The sequence below is a fragment of the Protopterus annectens genome, chromosome 13.part0, assembly GCF_019279795.1.
Source record: "Protopterus annectens isolate FY-2018-M chromosome 13.part0, PAN1.0, whole genome shotgun sequence".
Taxonomy (NCBI): Eukaryota; Metazoa; Chordata; order Ceratodontiformes; family Protopteridae; genus Protopterus; species Protopterus annectens.
Window position 1 is genome coordinate 195,783,582 of NC_056747.1, and position 25,849 is coordinate 195,809,430.

Sequence of the window (25,849 nt, forward strand, 5' to 3'; positions counted from 1 at the left end):
AGCTGTGCATCTGAAGCATTCTCAGGCTGCTGATTCCTCCCCCAACCATAATGCACTGCATAGAGACTTTTCCTTGCAGATCTTTTTCACCATGCTGCAGTGATCAAGCCTCAGGGAGAGACTACTGCAGGCTATGTTTTAAGATAGCAGAATAACAGTTTTTGTAGGTTCATTGTGTAAGCTGTTTCTGGACTTATTTGACTTTGGGCTTGCCTTCTGACCGTCATGTTTGGGCACTAAAGAAAGTAAAGGACCTCAGACCCAACTTGACTTGAGGCCTAAACAGTTTCATCCTCAAAGAAGCTTTTTGGGTGGTCGTGACTGCAGTCTGTTCTTCCAGATTTATAAGGAGGAGACCATGTGTGCTCTTTGAACCTCTTGGATGCCTACCCCAACATTTCAGAAAAAAAAAATCTGAGTTGTCAAGGGCACTTCAGGGTAGGAGCCATACACTACAGTTGAGGACTCTGTCATTTGGTTTATCTGCTATCTAAATGCTTGTCAAATACATGTCTGTAGCCACAGTGAGCCAGTGATTGCAAGAAGTGAGAGTGCTGCTTTATCTGAGCAATTGGCTCTTGGATCCTCCCTCATTGAACAGGCTAATATCTCTCTCTTCCCTCTGGAGTTCCTTGATGAATTTGTTTCAGCCTTGAGATCTGCAAAGTTTAACTGGAGCCATCTCGGCTCTTCACATTCATAGTTGATAGTTTGCACACAATTTCATGTAGTGCTCAGTTGTATTCAAGACAGGATTTATTTTATTTTATTTGAATTTAACTAGGGTACTGCACTTATTTCTCTATGCAGGAGTGACTAGTACAATGGAATAATAAGAAAAAGTACAGTTTCACAGGTACAGTGCTTACCTTACATTTGTAGTCTACCTCCGCCCGTCTTTCCTAAAGACCTTAGATGTGAAGGCACACTTGTGGCAGATGGTTAGTTACCCTAGCTGTGGAGGTGGCTAGTGAAGCAATGTCATGATGTTACCACAGCCCCTACTGTTAAAGCTGATTTGTTCTGCAAGGCTACCCGTTTTCATCAGAGGTTACCAAGCCCAGTTTCTATCAGAGGTCACCAAGCCATTAGATTTTTACCTCCCCATGGGAGAGAAGAGCTGGCTTTTGGCCAATTCATCCTATTCCCTCTACCCAGCTAGTCTCATTACCATCCCAAGTCCATTCCTGATCTCTGGTGGCAGCATTTATGGACATCTTGCGTGTGTGCCATTGGGTTAGCTACACTCATCCTTGCACTCAAAGCCTTCCAGGACTCTCTACCCCAGGGTATTATAGCCATCCACACTGACAGAATGGCAGTTCAGTATATATCAAAAAAGCAAGGGGAACCCATTTCTGTCCCGTTTGTTGAAAAGCGTTGAGGCTTTGAGAAGGGGCTTTGTTAGCCCACTATATGCCAGGGAAGCTAGCTTAGTAGGTGGCAGGCTCGGTCACTGCCTTTTGATGCCACATAGATCATCTCTCAACACTCCCCTCCAGTTGTATGGAAGTTGCACTGATTTGCCCTCACCCTTTTTCATTTACCTTCTCAAAGTCAACCAGGTTAAGTAGGCAGGATCTGTTTTTAACAAAGCCGAACTGGCTCTGGTGAATAGTTGTTTGGTTACCAGTGTCCTATAATGATCCTCTCTATAGTCTTACAGAACAAGACTTATTGGTCTGTCGTTTTCTGCGTCAGTTGATGTTGCACCTTTGTGCAAGGAGATGACAATTGTTATCCTCCATACATCCGGCACAAAGCCTGTTTGAAGGCTGACATTGAATAACCTTTGTAGCTGGATCTGGCAGGTCCTTTTTTCATGCTGGCCAGTATGCAGCCTGGTATGATATCCAGCTCAACAGAAGCATTGTTCTTGGTCTTGGATATTGCCTTGAGGAGGAGTGGATGTGGTATGAGATCTGGGAAGGGGGGAGGGGGGGGGAAGTTACAGGTAAATATAGTAGATTGGCTATATCTTTTGAGTCAGAGTATGTGATAATTACTATTAGCTCTCTGCAATGCTGGGCATTGTTTCTAAGGTTTCCAGCATCATCAAAGAAGGCTTTATAGTTGTCCTTTGTCTGGGTGGCAGTTTTTATTTCATATCTGGTTTTGTTTGATTTGATCAGGGTTCAGTTACCAGTTAAGATGCAAAAAAGCTCTTGCTGAACTTGAGAATTATGTTATGTTTGTACATTCAGTGAGCTTTTTTTCTTTTATTATACATAATGTTTATAGTTGGGTTCCACTACACATGTTTGTTGTTGAATTTGACATCGTATTCACAAAGAAGGGGGACACATGCATCTCTGTACAGTGCAAGGAAAATGTATTTGCCCCTTCCTGATTTCTTTTTTTTTTTTTCATGTTTGTCACACTTAAATGTTTCAGATCATCAAACAAATTTAAATATTGGACAAATATATTAGACAAAGATAACCCAAGTAAATACAAAATGCAGTTTTTAAGTGATGATTTTATTTATTAAGGAAAAAAACTATCCAAACCTACATGGCCCTATGTGAAAAAGTAATTGCCCCCTTGTTAAGTCATGAAATAACTGTGGTTAATCACATTTTTGGGAAAGCCGAGTTCAGTTTCACTAGCCACACCCAGGCCTGATTACTGCCAGACATGTTGAATCAAGAGATCACTTAAACAGAACCTGTCAGACAAAGTGAAGTAGGCCAAAAGATCCCAAAAAGGAAAACATCATGCCACGATCTAAACAAATTCCGGAACAGCTGAGAAACAAAGTAATTGACATCCATCAGTCTGAAAAAGGTTACAAAGCCATTTCTAAAGTTTTGGGACTCCAGCGAACCACGGTGAGAGCTATTATCCACAAATGGAGAAAACGTGGAACGGTGGGGAACCTTCCCAGGAGTGGCCGGCCTACAAAAATTACCCCAAGAGCGCAGCGACGACTCATCCAAGAGGTCACAAAAGAACCCAGAACAACATCTAAAGAACTGCAGGCCTCATTTGCCTCAGTTATGGTCCGTGTTTATGACTCAACCATAAGAAAGAGACTGGGCAAAAATGGCATGCATGGCAGAGTTCCAAGGCGAAAACCACTGCTGACCAAAAACATAAAGGCTCTTCTCACTTTTTTGCCAAAAAAAATCTTGATGATCCCCAAGACTTTTGGGAAAATATTCTGTGGACTGACTAAACAAAAGTTGAACTTTTTGGGAGGCATGCGTCCCGTTACATCTGGCGTAAAAGTAACACAGCATTTCAGAAAAAGAACATCATGCCAACAGTCAAACATCATGGTGGTAGTGTGGTGGTCTGGGGCTGCTTTTCTGCTTCTGGACCTGGAAGACTTCCTGTGATTGATGGAACCATAAATTCTGCTCCCTACCAAAAAATCCTGAAGGAGAATATCCGGCCATCAGTTCGTAACCTCAAGCTGAAGCACACTTGGGTTTTGCAGCAGGACAATGATCCAAAACACACCAGCAAGTCCACCTCTAAATGGCTTAAAAAAAAAAAAAAAAACAAGGTTTTGGAGTGGTCTAGTCAAAGTCTGGACTTGAATCCAATGGAGATGCTTTGGCATGACCTTAAAAAGGTGGTTCATGCTCGGAAACCCTCTAATATGGCTAAATTAAAACAATTCTGCAAAGAAGAGTGGGCCAAAATTCCTCAACCGTGATTTGAAAGACTCCTTGCCAGTTATCGCAAACGCTTGATTGCAGTTGTTGCTGCTAAGGGTGGCACAACCAGTTATTAGGTTTAAGGGCAATTACTTTTTCACATAGGGCCATGTAGGTTTGGATAGTTTTTTTTTTCCTTTAATAAATAAAATCATCGCTTAAAAACTACATTTTGTGTTGACTTGGGTTATTTTTGTCTAATATTTACATTTGTTTGATGACCTGAAACATTTAAGTGTGACAAACATGCAAAAAAAATAAGAAATCAGGAAGGGGGCAAATACTTTGTCATTGCACTGTAGCTGTTTGACAGTAAATGATTCCACATACGCTTTGTGGTCATTGATTTGAAAGTTGATGTTGATCTTAGCCAGGTCGTCACTGTTTCAGTAGATTAACCTTGGTATAATTTCCAAATACCAAGCTATTGGAGGATGCTTCTGGTTTCAGTCTTAAGGTGAAGATAACTGATTTGATTTAGGGTTGGGTGAAGAATAACTTGTTCAGAGATTTTGTGTTGATTTAGTCCAGAAATATCTGGAGATGTATGTTGGTGTATGTATACATCTCCCAGTTTGATGGAGTGGTAGTTGAAACCCCCTAGGAGAATATTGTTTGGCTTAATTCACAGGGACTCCTTACTAGGTAGGTATGAGTTACTGGCTGAGGAGGACCTAGAGGGGGTCCAGCAGTTACCCTGATATTATAAGAGGTCATGTTAATGATAAGTTGGAAGTGGAGAAGTTCCAGATTATTGTCTTAAGTACTCTTGCGATGAAGTAGTTTTGTGTTTTTTTTTTTTTTATTAATTAATTTATTTTTTTTGTATACAGATATGGAGACCCGCATCTCGTGTGGTGGGCCTGAATGTTTGCTTTGAAAACCCTTCACTGATGGGGTGATTTCATTGGCTTGAGCTAAATCTCCTTAATGAAGCATATGGGGTAGGGTGTGGAGTTTTTTGTTAAGGTTGTTAGTGTTAAGTGGCAATTTCTTGATCTAGATTCTGTTTCATTATGTTGGAAGCATTTGAAGACTGACATTGTCTTCAAAAGGTACTATGTGAGATGGGGTGAGATGACAAGTTTTACTCAATATGTGAAAGCCGTGGGAGAGTATGTGCTGGCCATCCCTGGCAAAGCGGTTAGGAGTGCCTACCATCCTGGCTGATGTATACTGGACCCCTCTTTGAATGACATCAGAAGCTGTCAGTCAGTGAAGCCCTAATTTTTTGTCCGTATTACAGCATCAGTCTTGGTGAGGGTGAAGTGTTGCTCAGTGTTAGGTTCATACCTGCCATGGATACATTCTGAGAGGTCCATTATCTCTGTCTTGTTATAGTCCAGGGAAGTACATCACAAGTCATTTACAGTCATATTTACTGTGACTTTGTTATGCATGTACTTGTTTTGCAAGGACTTAAGTGTCTTCATGATGTGGTGAGTCCTGGCACCTAGTAGACAACTAACTGTGACTCACTGCTAACACAGGCTGGTGACTGGTGCATCAACATGTCTGATAATGGAGTCCCCAATGATTAAGATGATGGATGGTATGAAGAGTTGCATTATGGCCTTTTGAATTAAGACACTGTGCTTCTGGTGTGTGTTCCATGGTGGGTGCTGCATATGTTTTCTGTTGCTCTTCCTGCTAAAGAAGAAGGACCTCAGGACAGTACAAGGATCTCTGCAGCATACATTCCTTCTTTCCAAAACAAACCTTTTATGTGGTCATCGTCCATTTTTCCATTCTTTGCTTGCCAGGTGTTAGGATGTGCTTTTTGGACCTCTGGGATGCTTATTTCTGTGTCTACAGGCAGCCTGTGTGGCTCAGTAGACAAGGGACATTAGCATGGGTGATGGTGTTGATGGTTTGAATCTAGCAGTATTCACATCTTTGTCATTCCAAGAGGATCCCGTACCGAACAGCCTGGGAGGACATGATTGACAGACCATGATGCTTTGCCAGAGATGGCCTTGACCTGTCTCTCCTGGGCTTTAGGCTTCTGGCAAACGCTCTTGCCTCCCCCATAGTGCCTTTTTTAGGCAAAGTCATGAGCACAAAATTACCAACATGAAAAATTCTTATAAACAAAAGTTAAAGGTCATGCTGCTGAATGCTAGAAGTCTTAGCATGAAACTGCACTCATTGCAAGCATTCCTTGCCCTGGAGGATGCTAACATTTGTGCAGTCACTGAAACCTGGTTCAAAGCTGTTGGGTACTGGATCAGCCCAAACAGAGGGCTACAAAGCCAAAAGAGGTGGAGTTTTCAATATTTATCAAAGACATACACACCTCCAGGCTGGTCAAACAGTATAACGCACAGGAGACACTCCCAAGTGCAGTTAACTGTTGACAAAACACTTATATAAATTAATAGCTAGCTACAGACACCCATTCCACCTATCTGAACTTATTTGAATCCATCAAGATTCACCCCTCTACCCTGATCCTGGGTGACTTTAATTACCCAACCATAGAGTGGAGGATCTATTCTAGCCCAAACATGAATGCCCAGAGATATCTCTACTTCGCCACTGCATTGGATCAGCTGGTCGACACCCATACGAGAGGAGAAAATATCCTGAACCTGGTCCTAACCAACATGAGTAGCCACTGTAGGCCCCCCCCCATCATGGTCAAACGAAAATAACTTTTCCATAGCTGACTACAAGCTCCTCAGAGCAGGTATAAGCAGCTTCGCAGCCACTGTCCCATCAGTTGGAACTAGTACTAATGTCCAAGCCTACACCAAAAAACTATATGAGCACCTGCACAGCTGTATGGACTCAGCAATACCTGACAGGACCAAATCATCTTCCACAAGGAACAGTAAACCTGTCTGGTGGACAGCAGCAATAAACAAACTGTATAATAAAGGAAAAAATTTGCTGTCCAGAGCCAAGAAGGAGCAGGTGCCAAGTTGGAAGCAATCTCTCCTTTGTCTGAACAAGCAAATAAGGTCACTGGTGAAATCCTCTAAGGCTAACTTAGAGTCTAAATTGGCCACATCCACCAAGGACAGTCACAAGGCCTTCTTCACATATGTCCGCAATCTCAAAGGCAACACCCAAATCTGCTCTGAACTGGTGACCAATAACACCACATACACAAACGCCATAGATAGAGCCAACCTGCTGGCAGACAGGTTCAGTGAAAACGTCACCCCCCTGTCCCCTCCAATCAGTAAACCAGGGCATCCCTAGCACGTGTCCCCCTCCCCTCATCACCAGGGAGCAGGTCCTTAATGCCCTCTCAAAGGCAAAAAGTGCAGTCTCCATGGGACCTGATAACATCCCTGGCTGTATTTTACTTGAACTCGGGCATGAGCTCTCAGCTCTATTAGATACCCTATTCAACCAAAGCCTGAGCACCAGCTGCATCCCAGCTGAATGGAGGACAGCCACCGTCATACCTATACACAAGGGTGGGAGTGTCCACTGACCCAGGCAGTTATAGGCCCATCAGCCTAACTAGCCTGATTTGCAAGGCCATGGAACACATTATGATGGACCTTGTAAATAAGGACATCGGCAGCCTCTAGAAGCTTGACCCCACATAATTTGTTTTTGTGAAAGGGAGAGCACGCCTGTTAAACTTGGTCGACTTTTCGAAAGTCACCAAAGCCATGGAAGAGGGGAAGACTGTGCACAACACCTACCTTGACCTAGCCAAATCATTTGAATGTATTCCCCACTCAGGCATAATAGGTCAACTCTCCCAGCTAGGCATCAACCCATATGTTACCAGATGGATAGCTAACTGGCTCACTGATAGAACCCACTCAGTCAAAGTAGGGGAAGCCACCTCTAGTAGTAGACTTGTAACAAGTGGTGTACCCCAAGTATCAGTCTTGGGGCCTCTACTGTTTGGGATATACTTTTCTGAGGTGCAACCTAAAACCAGTGGTCTGTAGCTGACCAATTTTGCAGATGACTGCAAGTTGGGCGCTGTCTTAAATTCCCTAGTGATGTAAACTTCCTCCAAGAGGGCCTTACCCAAACTAATGACTGGTGCCAGAAGCATGGCCTCAAGACGAATGCAAAGAAATGCATCATTATCCCCTTTAGGGAAAATTTCATCCCCACTAATTATCACATTAATAACAACATACTAAGCATGCACTCAGTGTGAGGTACTTGGGCACCCAGGTTGATAGCAACCTGACTTTTGATCACCATGTTGCCTCTGTTGTACGGAAGGCTTTCTACATGGCCCACCTCATAAATAAGAGTATTTCATCCAGGAACGAAGAGGTCATAACATCCCTGTACTCCTCCCTTATCAGACCCATTATCGAGTACAATGCATGTACCTTGCCAAGCAAGTGCAGCAGGTGGAGAGACCACAGAGGTTCCTGACCAGGAAAATCCAGGGTCTCAAACATCTATCCTATACAGATAGGCTAAAAACCCCATCCCTTTACTCAATCTCATACATACTGCTCAGAGGTGACCTGTGTCTGGCATACAAGGCTATTTCAGACCCAGCCTTGATGGAGTTGCTGCATATCCGTAAGACAGACTCCACTTGCGCAACCTGCATGCAAGGCCTTAACCTGGTCTGTGACATTAATAGAACTTGTTAGCAGGATAGATTTGTGTCCCAAAGACTCCCCCCGTCTGTGGAATAGACTCCCACTCCATGTCAAGCAGAGTACCTCTCTAGCCCTCTTTCAGAGGAACCTGGACGACTGCATGAGAATCAGAAAATACACCCCTGGGATCCCACCTGTGTCCCTGCTGGACAGGAGAAACAGGTACAGATTTTGAGGGAACATGGGTGAAATCCTTGACTTATAAGGGGCTCCGGGCCAATAGCCTAGTATCCTCCTATGAACCTACAAGTCCAGGCTTACTTGCCAGCCATTGGCAGTTCTGGTGTCTAGTGTTCTCGCATCTTCTACTAGGGTTTTCACCAAATGCATAGCCATGTTAGCATCCAGGCTTACTTGCCAGCCATTGGCAGTTCTGGTGTCTAGTGTTCTTGCATCTTCTACTAGGGTTTTCACCAAATGCATAGCCATGTTAGCAGCTTACTAGAAACTGCAAGTAGCAAAGACATTACTTTGTCAAGTTGACTGTCTTCACTACTCCATCTTGAAATCCTCTGGTCTGTGTAGCAAAACTTTGCTGACATCATTAGATTTCTTACAGATTACTGTGAATCCTGTGAAGTCTGGCCTGTAGTCTTCCACTCTTAGAATTTCATAGGATGCACATTAGACACCATTCATCGGCAAGCATATGTTTTCCAGAACAAGTTTTTACTGTTCATGTATACAGTATTCCAAGTTGTTTTCCCCCTTTCAGATCTGGCAGAAATTTGCATCACTACTCTGGGTCTCGTACTGGTAACCATTGTATGAGACATTAAACTAAGATTCTATTTGCCTTAGCTGGTGGTGGCTCAGGTGGATGCAAGATATCCCATGACATATACTGAAAAAAAAGATAGTAGGGGAAGTTTCCTTGTGTTTTGGCCAAGTTTTCAGTAATCAGTATAAATTCTGCCTCGTGTCTACCCTGAAATTAGGACACAAGCCTAGTGGGATTAGTGCAGTCAATAGAGTAAATAGAATAGAAAATTATGGTGCATCATACCGGATTTAACAAGAGTCTTCCATTGGGCAGCTTGGGGTTAGTGGTCCCAATGTCTGGACCCTGTCAAAATCTGTCACATTTACAGTACTTGATGAACACTGCTAATGAACCCCTCAGGTGTTGTTGATAACAGATGCATCTTCCCAGGTTGGGGAGGCACTACAGTAAGTGGCTCAGCGCGAGTTACGTCTTCGCATTAGTGTACTGGAGACGCAAGCTGTCCTATTTTAAAGTCTTTTATGGATGTGTGTGTGTGTGTGTGTGTGTGTGTGTGTGTGTGTGTGTGTGTGTGTGTGTGTGTGTATATATATATATATATATATATATATATATATATATATATATATATATATATATATGTTCATACTAGGCTATCTGCCCTAGGGCATTTATAAGCCTAGCCAGAATGTGTTTGGCTTTCGCCACCCATTTTAAATTTATTTTGCTATGCCCTTTTTCTAGGTTAGTATACTGTGCCTCTGTCTAACAGTGACACATAAGTGATACCGGGTAAACCTCGATCTCCCATCCACTCATCAAGATTCCTCTTGAAGAGAGTCAATGAGGGACTCTGCCTAACCTGGACTGGGATTTTATTCCACAGTGAAGGAGCCTCTGGGTTATGAATCTGTCCCTCCACCATGTCCTATTTATTTCAGTGCTGAGGTTCAAGTTTCTCGGCGTAGCTTCGATGGGATTTGGATTTTTCTGAGGTGCAGCATGTCCATTAATTCGGGTTGGACATGGCTTTATACGTCAGGCACAGATCGCCTCTGAACAGGCGGTATGCCACTGAGTAGAGCTGGAGATTCTTTAACCGGGCAGCATATGGCATCTGTTTGAGCCCTTTGATCCTCTTGGTGAGGTACTTTTGGGGTCTTTCCAGTTGCTGCAGGTGTCTGGTAAGGTACATCCCAAAAGGGGCATTGTACTCAATTATGGGCCTGATGAGGGATGAGTAAAGAGGCACGATGACCTCCCCTGATCTAGATGTGAATCCCTTCATGATTAGGTGGGCTATATAAAATGTTTTTCTAACCACTTTGGCCACGTGGTTGTCAAATGAGAGATTGCTATCAACTTGGGTCCCCAGGTCCCTAATTACTTCTTCTGTACTTAATGGATTACCACCTATGTGGTAATTTGTGGGCACTTTGTTTTTGCCAAAGGGGATGACTATACACTTTTTGGCATTTAGCTTGAGGCCATGGCCCTGGCACTAGTTGTCTGTTTCTATGAGGCCCTTTTGGATGATGCTTGTGTCGGCTGGAGAGTCGATTATGGCTACCAGTTTGCAGTCATCTGCGAACTTGGTCAGCCACAGTCCTTCCGTGTTGGCCTGTACCTCCGAGAAATATATACCGAACAAGAGCGGTCCCAGGACTGAGCCTTGTGGGACACCACTTGTAACTGGTTTGGAGTCTGACATGGCTCCAGCAATTCTAACCATGTGGGTTCTGTCCTTGAGCCAGTTTGCAATCCATCTAGTGACATAGGGGTTTGTATTTAAGCTGGTGAGCTTATCTATAATGCCCGAGTGGGGTATTGTATCAAAGGCTTTTGCGAGGTCCAGGTCGGCTGTGTGGACCACTTTCCCCTCGTCAATGGCCTTGGTGACTGTTTCAAAGAAATCAACCAGGTTTAAGAGGCAGGATCTTCCCTTAACAAAGCCGAACTGGGTAGGATCCAGTGTCTGTAGGTCCCCAATATCTTTATTTATGAGGTCCATGATGATCCTTTCCATAGCTTTGCAGACCAAGCTAGTCAGGCTTATGGGGTGATAGTTTCCAGGATCCATTGAGGCACCACCTTTATGGAGAGGGACCACTGTTGCTGTACACCACTCTTTGGGCACATATCCTGTAGTAAGGCTGAGATTGAACAGTAGTTTTATGTTTGGGTTTAGCTCTTCTTGGAGTTCATGTAGGACGCAGCCCGGGACACAGTCTGGTCCCATTAATGCTGTGTTTTTTGCTTTGGAGAGGGTGGCTCTTACCTGAGCATCTGAGATGTCAGGGGTGCAGCACTCTGCTGGGATAGATATTTGCCCTTTTGGTGGGGAGGGGGGGGAGAAGTTTGCGCTGAACCTGTCCGCTAGGATGTTGACAATGTCTGTGGGTTCAGTGTATTTTTTGTCATTTTAGACTAATTCTGAGCATATCTGGGAATTACCACCCAGGTTCCTAACATAACTAATGAAAGCCTTGTGATTATCCTTAGTGTCCTGTGCAATTTTTCTCTCGAAGCTGGCCTTAGACAATTTTATGAGTGCCTGTAGATTTTTGCTAATACTGATCTGTGATGCCTTCCCTTTTTGGGATTTTGCTCTATCATTTAGTAGCTTCCTCCTTCTATTGTATAGTTTGTTTATGGCTGGGGTCCACCAGACAGGACGTCTGCCTTTGGAGGATTGGGTCTTGGTTTTATTTGGGATCGCATGATCCATGCATTCCTGAAGGTGTTCATAGAATGCGTTTATAAAGGATTCTGCGGTCTGGGCCGTATTTTCCACAGGCCCGGGGGCTTTGAAGGATTCCACCTCGGTTTTGAGGAGTGTGAAATTTGCTTTATAGAAGTTTTGTAAAATAAAGATGCACTGGCACACTTTAGCGTTGAATAATAAAATTCCCAATATTATTCTAGCATGTCCAAAGGTCAGTTGTCAATCTCCTCTCCGGTCCAGCTGGTGAATCTGGGAATCTTGAGGCAATGTTACAACTGCCTCATGTACCTCCTCCCAACAAATTCCAACACATGTGAGAGATGCAACCATATAGCCAAACTGCAACCCAGTACTGGCATAACCAGTCAGGAGGAGAAGGAAACCACACTCACTACAATTCCAATCTCACATAGACCTACCAGCAAACCAAACACATAATCACACAAAACATACGCAGCAGAGACCTCCAAAGCAGACACCCAAGCAGCCCCAAAACAAACATATCTCACAAAGCCAGTGTGCCAAACAGTCACAACCCTTAAGACTAAACAACACACCTGATACACTTGTAATAGGTTACTCTATCGTCAGGCACACTGACGTCCCGCTCACCATTCCTTCTTTAATACGAACTGTTAAAACAAAATAGCTTCACAAACTGGTTGAGCGCTTTCATCTACTCCTGTAGATTTCCTCAGATATACACACACAAACACACATATATATATATATATATATATATATATACACACACATACACAATGTGTGTGTGGGTGTATTATATATATATTTGTGTTTGTATATGTGTGTGGTGTGTACATATATATATATATATATATATATATATATATATATATACATATATAATATTGATATATGTGTGTGTGTATGTATATGTATATATACATATCTATATATCTATATATCTATATATCTATATATATATATATATATATATATATATATATATATACACACACACACACACACAAACTGCGGTGGTGGTGCTGCGGTAGCGCTGTCGCCTCACAGTAAGTCGTTGTCCTGTTTGATTCTCAGCTACAGCGTCTTCTGTGTGGAGTCATGCGTGAATGGGCGTATATGTATAAACTCAAATGCTATGGAACAACTTGTTACCACTCCCACAAGAGGGGAAAACATACTGGACCTGATCATCACCAACATGGGGACTCTATGCTCCAGACCAGAAGTGTATCCCTCACTGGTAAGATCAGACCATAAACTAATCTCACTGGATATTCACATCCCGACCCCACCCCCTGCCCAGAAAACCACAGTGAAAAACTTCTCTAAAGCAAATTTTACACTCCTCAAAACTGAGGTGGAATCCTTCAAAGCCCCCGGGCCTGTGGAAAATACGGCCCAGACCGCAGAATCCTTTATAAGCGCATTCTATGAACACCTTCAGGAATGCATGGATCATGATCCCAAATAAAACCAAGACCCAATCCTCCAAGCAGAGACGTCCTGTCTGGTGGACCCCAGCCATAAACAAACTATACAATAGAAGGAGGAAGCTACTAAATGATAAAGCAAAATCCCAAAAGGGAAGGCATCACTGATCAGTATTAGCAAAAAACTACGGGCACACATAAAATTGTCTAAGGCCAGCTCGAGAGATAAATTGCACAGGACACTAAGGATAATCACAAGGCTTTCTTTAGTTATGTTAGGAACCTGGGTGGTAATTCCCAGATATGCTCAGAATTAGTTCAAAATGACAAAAATATCCGAATACACGAACTCACAGACATTGCCAACATCCTAGCTGACAGGTTCAGCGCAAACTCCCCACCAAAAGGGCAAATATCTATCCCAGCAGAGTGCTGCCCCTGACATCTCAGATGCTCAGGTAAGAGCCGCCCTCTCCAAAGCAAAAACACAGCATCAATGGGACCAGATGGTGTCCCGGCTGCGCCCTACATGAACTCAAAGAAGAGCTAAACCCAAACATAAAACTACTGTTCAATCTCAGCCTTACTACAGGATATGTGCCCAAAGAGGGCGGTGACAGCAACAGTGGTCCCTCTCCATTAAGGTGGTGCCTCAACGGATTCTGGAAACTATAAGCCTGACTAGCTTGGTCTGCAAAGCTATGGAAAGGATCATCATGGACCTCATAAATAAAGATATTGGGGACCTACAAACACTGGATCCTACCCAGTTCGGCTTTGTTAAGGGCAGATCCTGCCTCTTAAACCTGGTTGATTTCTTTGAAACAGTCACCAAGGCCATTGACGAGGGGAAGGTGGTCCATACAGCCTACCTGGACCTCCAAAAAGCCTCGATACAATACCCCACTCTGGCATTATAGATAAGATCACCAGCTTAAATATAAACCCCTATGTCACTAGATGGATTGCAAACTGGCTCAAGGACAGAACCCACATGGTTAGAATTGCTGGAGCCATGTCAGACTCCAAACCAGTTACAAGTGGTGTCCCACAAGGCTCAGTCCTGGGACCTCTCTTGTTCGGTATATATTTCTCGGAGGTACAGGCCAACACGGAAGGACTGTGGCTGACCAAGTTTGCAGATGATTGCAACAGCGCCTATAATCGACTCTCCAGCCGACACAAGCATCCTCCAAAAGGGCCTCATAGAAACAGACAACTGGTGCCAGAGCCATGGCCTCAAGCTAAATGCCAAAAGTGTATAGTCATCCCTTTGGCAAAACAAAGTGCCCACAAATTACCACATAGGTGGAAATCCATTAAGTACAAAAGAAGTAATTAGGGACCTGGGGACCCAAGTTGATAGCAATCTCTCATTTGACAACCACGTGGCCAAAGTGGTTGGAAAAACATTTTATATAGCCCACCTAATCATGAAGGGATTCACATCTAGATCAGGGGAGGTCATCGTGCCTCTTTACTCATCCCTCATCAGGCCCATAATGGAGTACAATGCCCCTTTTGGGATGTACCTTACCAGACACCTGCAGCAACTGGAAAGACCCCAAAAGTACCTCACCAAGAGGATCAAAGGGCTCAAACAGATGCCATATGCTGCCCGGTTAAAGAAACTCCAGCTCTACTCAGTGGCATACCGCCTGTTCAGAGGCGATCTGTGCCTGACTTAAAGCCATATCCAACCAGGAATTAATGGGCATGCTGCACCTCAGAAAATCCAAATCCCATCTAACCTCAGCACTGAAATAAATAGGACATGCTGGAGGGACAGATTCATAACCCAGAGGCTCCCTTCACTCTGGAATAAAATCCCAGTCCAGGTTAGGCAGAGTCCTCATTGACTCTCTTCAAGAGGAATCTTGATGAGTGGATGGGAGATCGTGGTTTACCCCGGTATCACTTCTGTGTCACTGTTAGATAGAGGCACAGTATACTAACCTCGAAAAAGGGCATAGCAAAATAAATTTAAAATGGGTGTGAAAGCCAAACACATTCTGGCTAGGCTTATAAATGCCCTAGGGCAGATAGCCTAGTATGAACCTATGAACCGGTGAATCTATATATATATATATATATATATATATATATATATATATATATATATATATATATATATATATAAAATGTGTGTGTATATAATATGTATATATGTATGTATATATATATATATATATATATATATATATTACTGTGTGTATGTATGTATATATATATATATATCTCTGTGTGTTTGTGTGTGTATATGTATGTGTATATATATATATATATATATATATATATATATATATATATGTATATATATATTTATATATGTGTGTGTGTGTATACTTGTGTAGTTGTGGGGGGGTGATCAAACCCGCTGTGTCACATGGCCGTGGGAGCCTGGCAGTGCCCCAGTTAGTTCATCTTTTTCACAGCAAACTGCATTCAGGTGGAGGCCAGCTTAATTGCAGACAGACCAATGCACTCTTTGCTGATGTCCCACAAAATGGGCCTTTAGCCAGTTTGTCACAAAGGAAGCTGTTTTTCCTGACACCACAGTGTGATCTTGTTGTGTATCCAACCAATGCTGAGTGGAAGAGTGATTTTTTTGTCATTCATCCATGTAGAGATCAACTAATTTTTGGCCCCAGCAGATATGTTTACCCTCACTAGGTGTAAGTAGCTGAATAGGTATTGCACTCACTTGTGGTGCAGGAAGATCAGAAGGCTGTGTGTTGCATTTCCACACTAGGTACTTGGAGCATTTCCCAGTACTGGCACTGCAGTGCATCATAAAGGGAGGGGGTGCTGATCTCCTGAGTGTGACATTCTTTATGTGAGATGTTAAACTGTGGTGCTGTATGCATGAGTTGGTGGCAGCTCAGGTGGATGTAAAATATTCTGCAGCACTTATTGAAAAGAGATGGGAGTCTGTTTTTATTTATATATTACTTAAAAGTCTGTACACCAACCACATTTATGCACATCCATGCGTCAGTCATAATCCGTGTTTACATTCCATTTTGTACACATTTTACACAGCCCACTCCTTCCCTACAACCATTTTTATTTGATTTATAACATCAGAAAAATGTCACTTTTTTTATTAAATATAACTTCATCTGATCTTGCCCTCCATAATTCCCAAGCATTTCCAATTTTGTAATAAATGACTTTCAACAATCTTTTAACATTTTTTTACAATTTCCCTATAATGTCATATCCAGACTTGTTTTATTCACATTCCTCAGAATTGTACCATTATCTAGCCATTCCCACACTGTGAAGCATGTTTTTGGCTTGTAAGGGAGCTAAATCTTTCCATCTCTTTGCACTCCTAACACAGTCTTCCCCCATGACTTTATAAAGCATTTGTCTCACAATAGGAAGCTTATCTGAATTTCTCCTCCATAATCTTGCTCTTCACCATATATTTCAAGTTGCACCTTCTCTCCCTTATTGCCTTTTTAACATCTTCACTCAACGTGCTGTAGGGATCAGAATAGTATTCTTTAATTATTTCCTCATACCATAGCCTTTTCTTTTGACATCTTCCTGTTTTATATTTGTTTTCCATAAAAATATTTTACCATTTACACACTAGCCCAACTTCAGTTTTCCTCATTCTTTTATTTTCTTTCATTTTTGTGTCAGAAAAATGTATACTTTTCAAACATTATTCTGAGTGTTACATTCTGCAAGTTTTCTCTCATCCTCCTTAAAATCCAAAATAAATTCATCTGTGCTAAATGCACCACTGGATTACTTAACCCCAAACCTCTTTTCTCCTTGCATATAAAATACCATTTTTGACTGGATTAAGCCTAGACCCCCCCCCCCACACACACACACACACATATTACAGAAAAAACTTTTTTTTTGTAACCATTCTTAGGATCATAGGAGGTTACTAGGCCAATGACCCTAGGGCCGTTACAAGCCTAGCCACATTTTTACCCTTATTCCCTTGTTCAGCACCTATCACCCCTGTCCAAGATGGACATAATTGGAACTACTGGGGTGAATTTACGGTTACCCATCCAGTCGTCCAGATTGTGTGTGAAGAGGGCCAATGAGGTGCTCTGCTTGACACGCAGCAGGAGTCTTTTTTTCCAAAGGTGTGGCAACTTCTGGGAGACAATTCTGTCCTTCCAGTAGGTTCTTTTAATGTCGCATAGAATGATAAGGCCATTAGAGCAAGTAAACCACGTACCATTTGATTTGTGGATATGCAGCATTTCCAGTAAAGCAGAGTTCAAGATTGCCTTGTATGCAGGCAGAGATCACCTCTTAATAGTCTGTATGAAACAGAATAAAGTGACAGTGATTTCAGACGATCCTTGTAGGACAGATGCTGAAGACCTTGAATGTTCCTTGTGAGGAACCTTTGTGATCTCTCTGATTGCTGCAGGTGCTTGGAAAGGTACATAATCAAAAGGGCCATTGTACTCAAGTATTGGCATGATGAGGGAAGAATACAGGGAGTTTATAACTTCTTTTTTTTTTCTGGAGGCAATGCCTTTACTTATAAGATGAGCAATATAGAATGCTTTCTACCACTGTGGAGACATGGTGATCAAAGGTAGGGTTGCTGTCAACCTGTGTGGACTGGGAGTAGACACGCGTCCTCTCTGGATGGTTGTGCAAGAGTGAACCACTCTTGTCAGCCTCTGAGGAAGAAGCAAGGGATGCCTCTCTGCATAGCTAGACTGGGATGCCTACCCCTAGTGGTGATATGCTCCATGTGAATTGGTCTGTTTCTATGCATATTCCTGTCGAACAGAAGCAGAAAGTTAAGCATTTGTCTTCCACCGTCTCTTACTTTTAGACAGAAGTGGTGGTTCATTGGGCTTAGCTCAGGGCTTTGTTCTGGTTCCTGACTGTTCTCCTCCTGGTGTTACTGGTAAGTAAGAGAGAGATTCTTCATTTTCTGAAGATTTCCGGTGTATTGAACAGAAGGAAATGGTTTTGACTTCTGCTTTCTCTTCTCAGGTGAGTGATTCTGAGGAGAGTGTTTTTTTCTGATAGTCCCTTAGAAATTTATTTTCTTGGAACCATATCCAGAGTAATCCAGTTATTTCAATGGAAACATAATGATATTCAGCTTTCCTTGAAAAAAATGTTTTATTACAGCTGGAATTTCCTGAACCCACTTCTGTTCTTCCAGCTCTTCCAGCGTTGGAGGCTGTTTTTATTGCAGCCTGTAACTTGCCTGACAGCCTGCCTTCCGCCCCTAGGAAGGCATATTGAAGGATTTTATACAGTCTGTGATAGTTTGTCATCCCAGATCTGATCCTGCAGTGATTCTTTAGTAAATCCTGCTGCTGCTAAACATCCTGTAAATTCTAATCCCTCCTCTGGATAAGGATAGGAGGGCCTTTGATAGATTTGGGAAACAAGTGTATCCTTCTCCCACACTTAGTTTAGGGGCTCAGGCTGATATATTAAAGTTTATCCTTGCATCATTTGTGAATATAAGGAACATTATAACTACCTTTCTCTTTCCTGAGGAAAAATCTTCTAGGCATATTTGTATTGCTTCTAGGTATGTGTGTCTGACTTACTGTGTGTCTGAAGAGTGCTTATGATTCAGCTGATGCCTCTTTAGAGCAATTACTACTGGAACTGTCTTGAGGTTTACTTGGTTACCTACTCAAAATCTACATAAGTATGTTAAAGTGAAAATTTTGAACTCTGATTTTGATAGAGAGGTTGCTTTTGGATAATCTGTGTGATGACAGGAAAACTGATTCAGGGTCTTAACTCAGATTTTCAGCTTTCCTTCTACAAGTTTGTTAAAGGTTTTACACTTGCCTGTACACCCTTTTATATATAAATTAAAAAAAATGGTTTTCAATAGTTCTGTTAGTGCTTGTAGCAGTTACTGTACTCATATTTTTTTTCTGTTTTAACAGATAAAATTCATGGGTTTAAAAAGTGTATGGCTTGTGGACATAACATTCCCCCTCCCCCACAAGCACCCACAATCTTTGTGTATACTGCTTGGGTGTTGCCCACTTAGAGGTTGATTGTGATGCTTGTGCTTCTTTGAGCTCTAGAGCCATCCAGAATCGGACAGAGAAACTTTTCCTGAAAAGTCGTCTTCCCCCTCAGACAGGGTCTGCTCTTTCTTTGACATCTGTGCCTTATCCATTTTCTTTGTTGGTGATTCTGAAGGAAAAGCCTAAAGATAGAGAGTGGGGGAGAGAGATTGAGACAAAAACTAAATAAGAAATTGAGGAAAAGAAATCTGATCAGTCTGAAATGGTCCCTGGATCTAACTGTTCCTTTTGGTCCAAATCTGAAGACTCCTCAGAAGTCTGATGCACTGACCCCCTCAGAACCTACCTTCCTCGCCTGGGCTAAAGTTTCCCCTGAAATTGGTAAGCCTAGATTATCTTCTCTTACAATATAAGTGAATGTATTCTCCCAGCCACCTTCTGTGGCATCCTCATTGAGGTCTGCATGGTCATCCAAAAAGCCTTAGAGTGTGGTGCCAACAGAATGATGAGGAAGTTTCTGAGAACGCAGATTCAGCTTGGGGTTCTTTCGACGCTGTCCACTTTTGAATGCGCCAGGTACTGGCCCAACAACCCTTCCTTTATCTCTGGTATCTGCCTGCCCTTCGGTCCCAGTTTCCTTGGATCCAAGTTCTACCAGTGCTTCTTTGCTGAAGCCAACAGTCCTAGCGACTTTGACTCCAGTGGCACCTTTGACATGCTGGACTCCTAGGGTCAGATCAAGACAAGTCTTGGAGCCAAAGCATTGACAATGGGGCTCGGGGACACTGGTTGACCCCGAAGCTCTTGGGGGCCATCCCTACCCCTTGGGGCCTTTTCTCTTGACAGCTCTGGTCTGAGGTCAGTTTTGGAATTGAGACCGTAGAGACCAAGGAGCTTGCTTCTCCTTCTTTAGATAGAAGAAGACTTTCTTCAGCACCAATTGTGGCCTCTGCCTTCCAGTCCTTTAAAAAGGTTTTGGCTGAACCAAAAAAAAAAATCTGCTATCCTCCAGCTTTTCTCCATCCCAACCTCAAGGGAGTACTATTGGACTCAGAGACCTTTGAGTTCCCAATGTGATTCGGATCCTTTTGATCATCTCCCAACAGAAAGTCATAGAAAATGGACATGCAAATGGAAGCACCAGAAATCATCCACAGAGTCAGTCACAGAAGATGCGTATTTGAAAGAAGATGAGAGTTTCAGTAGATCACCCTTGGAAGATGTCACCTTTGGTAAGATCCTCAGATTGATGAAGCTACGAGGGGAATTGGTCTACCAATCTTTCACAGGACAAGTTTATATTTCTCGAGGCCTTTGGTACTGTCTCATCTGCATCCTGGGTAGTACCACTTACAGACCCTCTTATAGACCTTGGGGCTGAGCAGGCATGGAAGGCCTTGATATGGTGGAACCTGTACTGAAAAAGCCAGGTAGGATATTGGTAGCCCCAAGGACAGGAAATGCTGGAGCATAGGTACACCAGTAGATGTCATTGTCAATGAGGCAGTCACAAAGAAGGAACTATCTGTGGCACTACTAGAGAAATCTGGAGTATTGGACAAATTTGGTAAATGGAAATATGCTTAGTGATGTTTTTGTCCTCAGAGCACTGAACTATTAAGCCCACATTACACGCTTCCAAAGAGACTTGACCAAAGAACCTATCAAGGCACTCTCAGGTAACCTGTCTGCAGATGTTCCAAAGACTGTGGACTGCCAGTTATCTACCCGTCAGTCTACATTGAAGGTATCCATTTGTATGTTCCAGCATGCTTGGATGCACCTTTGTGATTTCGCAGAAGACTTCAACACATCCTTTGTTAATGCGCCTTTTGATTCCACACTTTTGGACTGAAAGTGAATGATATGTTGACCAGGAGCCAACAGGATGGTAAAACTTTCTCGGCTATGGGAATCCACTTTTCCATCCCTCTAAGGATCTTTCCAGAAATCAGAGGGGTAGCAAGATGATGTAGTTTAGGAACTTGCAGGGTTATTTACACAAAACTGCAGAATGACCTTACTGAGGCAGAGAAGGAGGTAACTGGAATGGATGTCGCCCAAGAGAGAGAGAAGCAGACTGCATAATCAGGATTTCCATGGTCCTTCTACCGAAAAGCCCTAACATTGCTACTGAAATGTTTCCAGACAGTCATTCTTTGGTGGTAGCTGGGAGGATGCTTACCCCTGCACCCACAAGCCGGGCAGAACATCACAGCAGATTCATGAGTGCTAAGAATAACCAGAGGCTATTCCATTCCCTTTTCTTACTCACCAGTGAAAAAAAGAGGTTCCCATTTTTCCATCCAGTCAGTCGGCGACTGCAGCAGCAGAAGTCTCCAAGCTGCTAGGAGAAAGTCATCCAGCAGCTTCTCCAAGACCAGCCTGGGTCTGGAGTCTACTCCAGGTTCGTTTTAGTACCCGAGAAGATGGGGGGGGCGTCAGACCAGTTTTGTATCCGAGTTCTCTAAGTCCCTAAGTCAGTTTGTAACACAGATAGAATTCTGGACGGTCAGTTTTCAGTCCATCCTACCTCTTCTGAGGAAGGAAGATTGGCTATCTCTATGGATCTCCAGGGTGCCTACTGTCAATAAGATAGGGAGATGATCCAGGTGATTTCTCCATTTCCAGCTGGGAGCCAATAGTTACCAATTCAGAGTCTACCCATTGGCCTCACCACAGCCTCCAGGGTGTTCACGAAAGTTATGGCAGTAGTAGCAGCATATCTTCATCTGCTAGTGATCCAAGTCTTGCTGTATCTGGATGATCGGCTCCTGCTAGGGAACAAAGTCTTGCTGAATCTAGACGATTGGCTGCTCACTACTTCGTCAGAGATCTACTAGTCCAGTACTGGGACCTTCTGCTCCAGTTAATGCTGAACCTGGGAATTATGGTCAGCCAACCCGAGAGCCAGCTATTTCCAACGCAACAACTAGAATTAATTGTTAATTGGATGCCTCCTAGACACGTCGTTAGAAATGGACAAGTTGCCGAACTTCAGGATGCTTTCCCTCCATGTAGTTGCTACCCAGGTAATACAACATTCATTCCCACAGGCAAGGATAATTCTCTGCCCACTAGGTTCAGTGGCTTCAACCATTAAGCTAGTCCCCTCTAGCCAGACACCACATGAGAGTACTTCAGTGGAATCTTTCTGTACAGTGGGCCCAAAACACTCACCCTCTCTATTCCAAGATTCAGGTCACCTAGATTTGCAAGGATCAAATCAGTTGGACGCTAACTTCTCCAACACTAAAGGACAGTTGACTTTTTTGCCCAGCACAGCCACTAGCTATGATAACCACAGATGCCTCCCTTCTTGGTGGAGGGGGGAGTGACATTTTGAAGGGAGGACAGGTCAAGGTTCTTTGTCATATCTAGGGGCTAAACTTCACATCAGTGTCTTGGAGATGAAAGCAGGGCTCCTAGTGTTGTAGGCCTTTCAGGACTTCCTCCCTAAGGTTGTGATTTCTTTTCAGACTGACAACATGGTGGTGGTCTGGTACATCAGCAAACGTGGACTTAACTGTCTTTCGAGAAGCCATGAGAGTCTGGCAGTGGATGATATCTTCACATCGATTTCTGATAGCAAAGCATAACCCAGAGAAGTCCAGTGTATTAGCAGACAAATTGAGCAGGACAGTTTTGATGCTGCATGAGTGGTTCATCAACCAGTCAGTGGCAAAACAAATTTTTCAGCTGTTGGAGCCAACCTTGCTGCGACCTCTCTGCATTGTACTTAAATGCAGCAGTTACGTTGCCCTTATTCCTCCATGGGGACAGTTGCAAAAAGATGCTGTAGTCCACAGTTGGCTCCCATGTCTTTTATATGCCTTTCCTCCTATACCACTAACAACCAGGTTTACTCAGAAAGCAGAAAGGTGCAAGACTAAATTGATCCTCATTGCTCCTTTTTGACCCCGGCAAGTGTTATTTCTGTTGCCACAACTTGTACATTCTCTGTGGATGTTGGGTCAGTATCCAAATCATTTTGAATCACCCATCCGGACTGCCTCCTCCAGACCAGAAATCCATGAAACTGACCACTTGGTTCCTCCAGTTTTGACCGTAGCCAGAGTTGCCAGGCTGTCTGCATCAAGTCATTCGCATTATTTCAGCCCCTCAGAAACAATCCACCAAAAAGATCTGTCATAGTAAGTGGAAAAGGTTTTCTATTTGGTCTTTAACGAAGGGTCTAGATCCTTTTCAACACCTCTTCCCTCTGTCTTGGAGTAATTTTTATCAGAACTCTTCCACAGGGATTATAATTTTTTGACTAGCAATTTCTAATTTCACAGAAGGCAAAGTGATGCCGCTAAAGCATCCCTAAAGATTTCAAAAGTCTTTCTCATGGGAACATTTCCTTTTAAGGCTGCCAGTTAGGGACCCAGTGCCTCCTTGAGATGTTACTATTCCTACTTCATTTGACTTGGTCCCCTTTGAACCAGCAGCTTCAGTGGTTTTGAAATTTCTTTCATGGAAGACTATTTTTCTGGTTGTGGTCATTGGAGCCAGATGGATTTTGAGCTCCAAGCTTGCTTTTGTAAACCTCCCTTACTTTGTTATCCACCAAGTGCTTAAGAGTCCTTGAGGACTAACTCGTCCTTTCTCTCAAATGTAAAACTGAAGCAAATCAGAATCAGTCTGTTGAACTATCAGTGTTCTTCCACTTATTTTGAAATAAAAGAAAATATGTTTTACTTAAGTTAGATATTCATTGCCAACTCTGATTGTATCTCTGTAGAATAAAAGACTTCAGAAAGTCTGACCAACTATTTGTGGCATTTTCTAGGCAAAACTGAGGAAAGGGGTCTCTAAAGTTACTTTTTTGAGATGGTTATCAGAATGTGTTTGATTCGTATGTACTAAAAGGTTATTCCTTACAAGGAAAACCCAAAGCTCATTTCACAAGAGCAGTGGCCACCTCTATGGCCTTTGAGTAGGCTTCAACAGCAAAAAAATGAACAGGAAAGTAAATTGCTCAATGAAACCAGCCAAAAACAAGAAAAATAGAGCAATTCTACCAAGGCACATCTCCACTTGTATTTTCCATACGAACAAGCTTTATTAAAACACACTTTCTTCAGAATAAAACCATAAATGCTGTTATCACCACAAATGCGTTTTCGTCCTCTAATGACTTCCTCCGATTTAAATAGAAATGTATACCTTTTAATAAGGAAATTAATGAAACACATTTCTCATTACTATCTAAAGGTTTTAAATGTGTACCTAAAAGGAAAGCAGATATAGGTAAAGTACTAAATGACTTAAATCTATTTTTGAGGAAGAAAAACTTCGAGCTTTTCTTTAAAGGACATAATACAAACTCACGAGGCATGGAGGAATTAAGAAGGAAAAGCACATTTAACCCACCCTTACACCCACAATTAAAAAAATGTTGAGTTAATAATGGAGAGAAAAATAAGATCAGAACTTTCTAAGAGAAAGGGTACAATATAACAGAGGAAGAAAATAAATTATTAAATGAAATGAAAGATGACACTACCTTAAGGGTGATGAGACTGGATAAAGGAGGGGGGACGGTGCTTATGGACCAAATGGTGTATGAAGGAAAGATGATGGATATATTGGAGAATACAAATAAATACGTCAGAGTTTTGAAATAAATATAGGTAATAGAAAAATCTATTTAATTTTAAATTACTTACTGTTGGAAGGACTAATAAGTATAGAAACTTTTACGTTTTTGTACATAGAAAAAACAAAAAAACAACCATCTTTGGGATTCCAAAGGTGCACAAAGATATAGAAGACCCACCTATGAGGCCTATAGTGTCCTCAGAAGGGTCTATAACAGCACCTTTGGCCAAATGGTTGGACACTAAGCTTAAAGACATGGTGTTAGGAAGCCAGGGTGTAGTAAAAGACTCTTGGGATCTACTACATAGTATAACAGATGAGCTATATGATGAGAGAATGATTTTTATAACTATTGACATAATAGACCTATTCTCATCAATACCGTATGATGAAGGAATGAAATGGTTTGAGGAAGCCCTAGTATGGTAAGTTTAATAACTGAGATTTTTATCTTCTTTTATCTTTGATGGAATTGGTTTTAAAAAATAATTTTATACGTTACGAAGGGGAGTTTTTTAAACAAGTGCAGGGAGTAGCGATGGGGTCAAGGTGTGCCTCTACATATGTCAACATAATTCTTTCAATTTGGGAGGAAAAATATATTATTAATTCCAAATATGGAAATTTACAAGCGCTACCTGGATGACGTGTTTTTTATGGATAAGCTCTGAAAGCATGTTTTTTTAATTTTTAAACTATATATCAAGATCAACTGATTTTCTAAATTTCACATACAAGATTAAGAAAGATGAATTGGAATATTTGGACATTTCTATGAAAAAATGGGAAGGTATTTTCAGTTCAAAGATTTATCAGAAAGAAACTTTTTCAAATTCATATTTGGCATACAATAGTGCACATCCCTTACACCAGAAAAAAGGAATTGTTAAGGGACAATATGTTAGGGGTAGTCGTATGACATCTAGAGAATGTGATTTTGATCAAGAATGTAAAATATTGAGGGAAATGTTTACAGAAAGAGGTTACCCCGACGAATTTATAAAAAACATAGAAAAAGAAGTTAGACAAGGAAGGCAGGATAGATTTAAACCCATTTTGGGGGATAAAACAGGGCTTGGTAAGGAAAAGGTTAAAACAGCAAATTTTGAAGGTGAA

At 42.2% G+C, this 25,849-nt stretch overlaps 1 protein-coding gene across 1 annotated transcript in view; it reads left to right on the forward strand.

Annotated features, from left to right (window-relative positions):
* Nucleotides 1–25,849, forward strand: part of LOC122787868 (histone-lysine N-methyltransferase, H3 lysine-79 specific-like) — a 2,114,473-nt gene that overhangs the window by 28,055 nt on the left and 2,060,569 nt on the right. The gene's annotated exons all lie outside the window — the stretch shown is intronic.